Raw genomic sequence first — 10089 nt, 5'->3', positions numbered from 1 at the left:
TAGGGGGTGCCGGTAATTACTTGGACACCACTGACCGTTCCGGCACATTACATACGTCACGACCAAATAGCAGTGATTGGTTAAATTAAAAAAAATACCCGCCTACCATCGAGCGAACGAATCCTAATGCTGTGAGGTCAGATGGTTTCTGTGAAGTGAGTATGCCACTGAACTTAAATAACTTTCATTTAATCAATCCAAAGTGTTTTTATTGCTCAAAAGTCCCTGGACACTCGTGCATTCTTACTGTGAATAGAGCCGCCTCTCCACAGATCTGTAACTGTAACTGTCCAGCTCGTCTCCATGGAGATAGATACCGTGGAACATTCCAAGCTAAACAATAACATCCCCATGCACACAAGAAAATGGCGGGACCCCTCACCAGAAGTTACATAAGCACCTTTAAACCTAACCATAACATTTAATTGTACAATATAATTCCTTATGTGTTGCCATTATTTTTTGCAGTACTTCTTTTTTTACTTATGGAAATGTGTTCAGTCCTTGACCCATCCTCACAGTCCAGTGCATAAAGAAAGATCCTTAATAAGTAGCTATGGGGAATTAGCATACCGAGCATATTCTAGTGTGAGGGAGGAGAGGAGAGAGACACATAAAGAACATGCAAACTCCACAGAAAAGTCCCGTAAAAGTGCGGTGCTTAAACCTGGGAGCTTCTTGTTTGCTGACAGAGTAACTACATTATAACCAGGACGCTAACAACTGGGCTAACAACGCATCTTATGTTTTTCTCATTTAAAGTGGAATTAAACATTAAAGGCCCAGTAAACACCAAAATCACTTTTTGTACTCATTAGCTGTGTATATGGGTATAAAAGTAAAGTGTATCCCTGGCCTTATTTTAGCATTTTAGTGCATATTTGTTAAAAATCAGACTTTGTGGTCAAAGTCATGTGTGTAATGTCCTCTTTAGGATCAACTACGGCCAGTACATTCGAGTTTTCGGGTTGGACTGATGGCCACCAATGAGTCAGATGCAGGTTATTACATGACGAGTGCAGTCATTGGCGTTTACGGGCGGTACATGAGGAGTCCCTCTCAGCCCCGCCCCGACCTCATCTCCTGCCATATCTGGAGAAAAGGGAATCTGATCCGAGCACAAATGTTGCACAAAAGTCCAGTTGGATTTTTGTGCCCCACACCCACTCCTCCCAGCCCCACCGCCCACTCTGGAAGACTTTTCAGATTTGGCTTAGGAGCAGGGTAAAGCTTCAGGAGGGTGTTTAACGCAGGGTATCCCCAGGTTTGACTACCCCAAATTTAAGACTTTTTAAAGACCTTTTTAAGACCACTTAAATGAAAATTAAGACCAACATTGCACCCATTATGCGGGCGAAAAACACCAGAGCCAATTCTAATAATGACCAACCAACTACTGTACTACATCTAGAATCTAAGAGCCACTGTGGATTAGGGATGAAGCATTCGAGTAAATTTTCTTAATTGATCATTGGGAGAATTAACGATCGATTATCGATTAATCATTAACATTTTTATATTAAAATTATCATCATTATTACTATCTGCACTACTAATCTGTATAAATAAACTGAACTTTACAGCATATAAACCGTAACCACTCTAGAGCCACATCAGCTCGTTTGAGATTATAACGTGTTTAATGCAGATTTGCGCAAGTCTCACAGAAACTAAACTTAAAACTGCATGGCTAATTTGCATAGACTAAGCGAAAAGAGAAAAACCTGCTGATGCGGTCAACTTCTGTCAGACTAAAGGACACGGCTCAGTGGAATACAGGTTAGTGTGACCATATTTGCGTTTGTCAAAACCAGGACACCGTACGGGGGGAGGGAGGTGGGGCCTCGTCATCGACATTGAGTGACTCTCACCTGGCAAAGCTGTTTCATGTTTTTCTGTGTCCTGATGAGCTTTCAGGTCCCTGGCACCACCACTGGACACCGAACCATATGTGCCTGCTTTGTACGCTGTGCACATGGCCTCCCACTTGTCTCGTCCAGGACAGAAAGCGGGGATTTTCTTGTACAAGTCATCGTTAAATGCACATTTGTGCTTCGGCTTGTTGCAGACTGACCGACTGTTTGTGTCTGCTCGCTCCTTCTGAGTGCACAGAGAGCTATGAGAGACGCTCAGTTTAAAGACACAATGAAAGGTAATGAAGACCTGAACATTTGCATCACTTTATAAAAAAAACAAAAAACAAAAACGGACGGCCACGACGGGACATGGAAAACGGACATGTCCGGGGAAAAAGGGACGTTTGGTCACCCTACACTACACACAGCAACCACCATTCGGTTTGTCGATTAAAAATTAATGTAATCGACGAAATTCTTAATGATCAATTATCGATTAATCGACTAATCATGACCATCCCTACTGTGGATTAAACCTACACTTCCCCATGATCCATCCAACGTCTTCCTCCACTCTAATGATTGTTTAGTCACTGCCGCCGGAGCCAGAAACCAAAGCATTTTTTTGCGCATTCTCCAAATTAGACGTTCATTCATGTTACGTGGTTTAACATCCCGGTTGCGTATACGAAAAAAAACAAGCTAATGAAATTTAAGACCTTTGTGAAAAAATATAACTAGGACTTTTTTGGCCTTAATTTAGGAACATGAAATTTAAGACCTTTTTAAGACTTCTAAGACTTCTTCTGTTAATGGCTCTTTAACTGCACCATTTGTCATGACGTAACTGTGTATATATGATGTTTCAATAACATTATCTACTTTTACAAGTAATTTGAGTAACTTTCGTGTAAACTAGGTAAAAGTGCAGCTTTCTGGTCAAAATCGTAAAAACTGAGCGTGTGCTGCCGTCAGTGGCCTCTGCAATTTCAAGTACTTGGTGACATCACTCAGGACTGCCCTGACAACAGACAACAGGAGTTTCCGGTTACAAACACCTCTCTGCAGTGGCGGAGTTTGAAGGTTTGGATACTTTTTTGACCGATCACACTGTTCCTTATACCTCCAGACTCTGCCCCTCCCCTCCTCCCTCACCCCCCTTTGGTCCTCCATGTACACAATATGTAAACACAAACATGTAAACACAACATTGATATTTTTTGTCGATGCTGTTTTTTGTGTTTTTACTGGCAAACTCACATTCACATAACTTTGAAGCTAGCGGAGTTTGCTTTCAGCTTAATTTATATTCAGTCCTCAGAGTGATAGTCAGTGCACCGTGTACTGGCAATTGTGTTTTGTTACATCAGAGTTAAATTACTTTTTGTTGTCCTTATCACTCATTTAGAGTTATGCCATATGCAATACCAACGCTAGGACGTCCAATAGTAAACAAACACTACAATAATAGAATAAAACCTTGAGGTCCTTTAGGTACACTAGGTAACTTTTCTTTTGGGGAGACCTTCACTGCACGGAGAGGTTATTGCTTTGCCTGAAATAGTTCACAGTGTGGCATTAAACTGAGCTATCGCCATGGAGACAAGTGCTTTAAAACTCCATACACTTTTACTAGAATCATTTGGATAATTTCAACCTTGGAATTGCCAATCTTTACTGTACTAGGTAGGTACTAGTTAACTTGAAAACTACCACTTCATGACATCGCAAGGTAGAACAGAGCTTTTTGAGTTTTGGAGATGTAGTCAGATTAATAATGCAGGATTACTCAAACGTGTGAATGAAAAAACACAACCCAATATATGTTTTTGAGGAGGTATCAACATTATTAAGTGGTTTAAAGAATCTATTTTGTGTAATATAAGACTTTTGAACAATGATTTTATGTCCTCTAAGACTTAAATGCATTGGGATTGTTCTCAATTTATTTGTTAGTTTTACTGTTTTTAAGATATAATATCATCATTTAATTAAAATTATATCAGTGCAGCATATTTTTATTAAGATGAAAATGTAAAAAAAAATTACACAAAATTAAAATGTTCTGTCGTACATTATTAGACCACAGCTGTGCAGAATATAGCATTGACATTTAAAGTTTATTAAAATACTATTGGTGTAAAGATGAAGTGAAGGCAGATCATCTCAGACAATCACCACTGGCAACAATACAATAAGAAAAAGGTAACAAATATGAGAATTCCAGAATAAATTTAAGATAAAATTCACAATTTTGTACCCGGTAGTGGGGTCCATCACCTATTTTGACATCCCTTCATTACGACATGCCTCTATTTAAACGTGCCGTATTTCCAACATATTTAGTATTGCTATTCCGAAACATCATATATGGTGTTCTTAGATTGCCTAGCCAGGCTGGCATCACGTAGTGTCTCCGCTCAATTTCATTTCTCTCCAGCGACTAGATCAGGAATCAGAATAAACAAGACTAAGCATGTCCAAACTATAGCCCGTGGGCCAAATGTGGCCCTCAGACAAATTTTTGTTGGCCCTCAGGCTTCCAGGAGAATTGGCCCAAATTACCTTGCATCAATGAAAAATTTACTTTTTATTGCAAGTCTTTTGAAAATCTACTTTATAAAGCCAATATTTATTATTTAGTGTGTGGTTTTGAGGATTTTGAGGCATGAAGAAAGTACTGATGATGGCTCATTCTAAAGTGTTAAACATGCACATGTTTAATTATTCACTGTAATGAGCACCGGTCTATGGCCCTCGATCGGCCCTCTGCTTTGTCTGTGTTTAGATATGTGACCCCTGATGAAAAAAGTTTGCACACTCCTGAGATGAATGTAAATGAAGCCAGACATTCTGTGTTGGCAACAATTCCCAAGATTGAGAATTGTTGCCAGAACCAAGAAAATGTTTGGCAATTTTATCAAGGGGAAAAACATTATTGCCCTTCTTCCTACGGGATTTGGCGTATTACATACATCATGCCCAAATAGCAGCGATTGGTTAAATAAAAAAAGTACCCACCTACTGTTGAGAGAACAAATCTTAATGATGCGAAGTCAGACGGTTTCTACGAAATGAAACCGACTGACGAATCAGGCTATAGATCCCCTACATGGTGAAATGAGTGAAGCACAAAGAGCCCATGCAACCTTCATTTTAGATGAGATATTTTCCCAAAGGGAAAGAGCTTTGCACTGGCCCAAGCAGCACAAAGTGTAACAGGCTATCACATAATATTATTCAAATCAGAAAAGCAGAATGTTTGAAGAATAGTAAAGTGCCACTACTCCGACAATGAAAAAAAAAAGGCAAAGTGGGACACTTGAAAAATGCTGTTTATGCTGCTACTCCGACAATTAAACATCAATGAGTGCGTATACATGCACATGAGTATCCCAGTTATGATCGGGTTTTTTGAGTATCCAGGTTTCGTCATGGTGCATGTAAACGGTTTCAGTATCCCGGTTATGAGAAACTGGGTTACTGTAGCTGGTATTTTCCGATAGTAACCAGGATACTGTGGCATGTAAATGCAGTATCCCGGTTACTGCAACATAAAGTTGAGTGCGCATGCATCCAAAAGACAAACACTTTCCAGTTTTTCACCACTACAACAGCGACATAAATAATGTGACCATACATGAGTGAAATGACTGCGCTAAACCTGCACAGGAATCTGCACTCGTACGACCTGCACACGTATGATCGCTGAAAAGTTAAACATGAAACATCTCCTATATGATATACACACAGAACACACTTACTATCATCAGCACCTCCTCTGTCAGAGAAAAAACACATATATTCCACTGAGTCGTGTCCTTTAGTCTGACAGAAGCTGAACCACATCATCATTTTTATCAGTGCTAATTAGCTTATTAATTAATTAATAATGCTAATTAGCCACGCGGTCTTAGTTTCAGTAAAATGTAAACAAATGTGACAAAGCTGAATTTTATCATCAAACACGCTGATGTGGTTATGGTTCATATGTTATAAAGCTGAGTTTATTTATGCAGAATATTTTAATAAAAAATCTACACATTGGGTTTGATCTGTGCAGTGGATTGTGGGATAACTCATAGCTCCGTACCGCTGGTTAGAACCTCCCGAGCTTCCTGTTTGTATTTTTCCTGGTTTATTAACTTAAATTAGGTTAATATTTGCGCTTGAGCATTTGTAAGATTATGTCAAGAAACCGGGATACTCTATTTCAGGGGTGTCAAACTCATTTTGGTCCGGGGGCCGTATCCAACCTACTTTGATGCCAAAGGGGCCGGATCAGAAAACTCATGGCATATATACCACAAAAATAACAATAAGTTCAAATATTTGTGCAGAGAAACACAAATCTATTACAGAAATCTTTTTTAATTGATGAACTCTTTCTTATTATAATATTATAATATTATGAACAACCTGAAACTTTAAGAAAAATTCAATTTCAACACAATATTTTAACATGAACTTGTATGCAAACAGGAATAAGTCAGTTTTTCTTGGAAAATCCTGCACTCTGTGTCCACTTTTCTCATTTTGGACATTTTGTTGATCAGGGTGTCACGGTCAACAGTCAAAACGATCGTCCTTTAAGAGCGTTTGGAAAGAGTCTTCATTTGTGCTGCTCTGGTGGGAGGGGCCATGTACAGAGGCGCTGGAGATACTGCTATGCTCAGCACCGCAGATAATTACCAATAGTTTAATAGAAAATATAATACAAATATTTTAGTAGAAAATCACCCAAGGGCCACATTAAAGGTCTTGGAGGGCCGGATCTGGCCCCCGGGCCTTATGTTTGACACCTGTGCTCTATTTGATCATGTATACAGGAGTATGAGTATCCCGGTTTCTCAGCGTGCATATATATACACAGTATCCCGAATACTATCATAACCGGGATATGGCTAATAACCGGGATACTGATGTGCATGTATACACACTCATAGTCTAAATAGTGGCATGTCGGAATATCAGCATGGAACCCAAGCTATTCTATATAAAGTGTCCACAAGAGTCCTTTTTGTGTAATGTAGGACCTTTAATAATACATAATACAACAAAGAGTTAAAACCCCACACTCTGGTACACTGAAGACACCAGAAGCCAGTGCCCTTTTCCGCTCTATATGAAGCCACGACTTATCTACGTACAACTAGTCATTTTCAATCTATAGTGACACACACAATGCTCTGGAGAACTAGTCAACCGTATTCGATTTCTCCACAGACAAGTCATTTTCTTTCAAAGCGAGAGAGAGCCTTAAATCAAATCAAAACACATCGCCATTCCGTGTCAAGAAGATAAAGTCACAATAACAATTTTCAATCTCCCCCTGAACTTTGAGCTCGGAGAAAGTGAGACGCGAGGAAATAAAGCGTATGAAAAATGCCCTCCACGCCGCTGAGCAGGGGACGGGAGAGTTAGCGTTCGCGAGACGTTCTAACGGTCCCGCGCGCTGGGGGGGTGGCAAAGCTGTGCAGGCAGGGGTGCTCTCAAGAGGAGGAGCACAAAAGAGAAGATGCAAGAAGCAAATAAGAAGGAGCAGGGCCGGTAATGAAAAGTAAAGTCACGGAATCACAGCCCTGTCTGCTAAAAAACACACACTCACGAGCTTTTTATTACAAAAACCTGTCCAAATACGTCTGCGTGGGAAATGGCGGATCATCACAATCAAATGCTGGCAGCAACGGAATATTTTTAGGCCTTCAAAGTCGCGTTATAATGTCAACGGTGTTTGCTTTCCTCTTTTTGATCTAATGATGCAGACCAAGCCATCAAATGTCTGCTGTAAATATATATTCAAGGTCTGATGTTACACAAAATGGATTCTCGCGAGCTTGAAGCCATTTTATAATGCTGTTACTTCATCAAAAACAGACCCAGATTTGCGCCTATGTACAATCTACAAAGTTCAAAATGTTCTGTACCACCTTGTGATGTCATGTAGTGGTAGTTTAAGCGCTGCCTTTTACCTTTCAGTTCAGAAGAGATTGGTCATTTTAGAGCTGAAACTATCCAGTGATTCCTGTGAAGGTTTTTGGAGTTTGAAAACACAGCGAAGCACTTCCTGTACAGATGTATCAAGAATTTCGGACTTCCTTTTGTTGCGCAGTGCATACTGGGAAGGATTTTCCGAAAAAGTGAGAATCAAACCGCCATGTTTGTTTTCCCAGTGGGATGCGTCTATTCTCAAAGCCGAAATAAATATTAAGTGTATTATGAAGGCCTATTAGCTACTGTGGAGAGTTTGGATGATCATGACGCAGTTCTTCATGTGTCAAACTCTACACCACTTCTTATTGGATGAAGATTGTACCTCATATTTAGCCAGACTGCCACCACCTAGTGCCTCCACTCAATTTCATTTCTCTCCAGCGACTAGGGGCCTGGCTCCACTGCATGCGTCAGCGTTTACGTGCGTAACCTCGCGGCACGGGCTCTGTGTTTCTCAATGAGAAAGGACATACGCAGGACATACGGGCGCCTATCAAGTGCAGTGGAGCCACCCTCATTCACTTTTCATGCATTCTAAAACTTGTGGATCCAAAAGTTGCAGCGCGTAGGGCAAAATACGCCCTACACGACTGTAAATACACGTGCAGTGGAGCCAGGCCCTATGTCAGGAATCAAAATACACTAGATGGTTCTCAAAAACCCCGGAAATGCGAGTTCGGGCACCAGCCAATCAGCAAAGAGTCATATATTCCATGTTGGAAACGATTCTCAAGATTGAGGATTTAAAGCCCGAACAAAGAGAATGTTTGGTGAATTTTATCAAGGGGAAAGACGTTATTGCCCTTCTTCCTACGAGATTTAGGAAAAGCTAGCCCTGACCAAATAGCAGAGATTGGTTGAATGTTAAAAAGTACCCGCCTACCATCGAGCAAACAAATTCTAACACTGCGAGATCAGACAGTTTCTACGAAGTGAAACTGGCTAATGAATCAGACTACTCCATATTAGCGGAGATACGTTCATAAATCCCAGATGGAAAAGTTTGTAGCGTCACAACCGCAGATGCACATGACCACCACACATGTGTTTACAAGAATAGTCTCTCAGCAGTACTTTAGTACCTCATGATAAATGCAGGATTAAATATGCGTTCAGACGTCTTGAAGGACGTTTTTATCTGTAGTGTTTGTCTTGCTCTGAATCACAAACTGAAGCCTTCTGTCAGTGATAAGAGACAGGAGCAGGGACAGGGGACATAAACACCCATGAAAAAATAAATATAGGCTACATTGGCTTATATTAATGTGCACTGACTTAGAGACTTCTAAAATACAGTGACATATAATAAAATATTCAAAAATTCCCCTAGTGAGGACCCCAAATATGCAGGAGTTGAGTTAAACATGTGTGAAGGAAACAAAACACAACTCCAGGTCTGTTTGTGATGAGGAAACTACATAAGAACAGAGATCAGAAAATACAGGCTCTTTAAAAGACAGCAACACAATCACTATTATTATATTCACTCATGTACACGCTCATATAAACAGGAACATGTGCATGAAATAAAAGGGATAATGTGATTTACCAGGGACAGTGCATAGTCCTGCATATGACAAAGTGATGGTGTTTGCGAAAGGCTTAATTCAATCCATGCTCCTGCCCTCCCTCACCACCACCACCACCACCACCACCATACCACCTTGAGAATACTCCATCGTACACTAGGATAGGACACTGCAGGGAATACCAGGTCCTGCAGTAGTTAGAGCGTTCATCCATTAACGCAAAGGTTGTGGTTGAACCCTGCTCAGACCAGCACATTGTTGTTGTGTCCTAAGGCAAGACTCTTTACCCACCTAACCTAGGGACACCAGACGATCTTTTTACCTGGGACAGTCCCAGTTTTGAGCCCTGTGTCCCCTGTCCCACCAGATTTATCCAAAATCAGTGATTTGTCCCAGATTTATATAACAGGGATGTGATTGGCTAAGGACAAAAAAGCAGGAAAATATATAGAGCCATAGTGTGGCAGCGCGACAATGACGCGTGCAGCAACAGTGCAGCCATTACACACAGTCACCTCATTTTGACACTTTTAATGAAAAGTGTTAATATGCAAACATTTAGTGGCAACTCAGAAATTTCATCATTGGAAAGCAATTAACTTGAGGAGAAAAAAACTCAAATACATGAGAAACAATAGGTGCTGACAACCAAAGAAGAGTGTGCAAAGAACAGAGAAAGAGAGAGAAAGAAAGATAGAGACAGACATAAA

Source organism: Boleophthalmus pectinirostris, unplaced genomic scaffold (assembly GCF_026225935.1).
Source record: "Boleophthalmus pectinirostris isolate CB_2022bp ecotype Guang Dong unplaced genomic scaffold, ASM2622593v1 HiC_scaffold_19, whole genome shotgun sequence".
Taxonomy (NCBI): domain Eukaryota; kingdom Metazoa; phylum Chordata; class Actinopteri; order Gobiiformes; family Gobiidae; genus Boleophthalmus; species Boleophthalmus pectinirostris.
The sequence above is the reverse complement of the archived record's forward strand: the minus strand, read 5'-3'. Positions refer to the sequence as shown.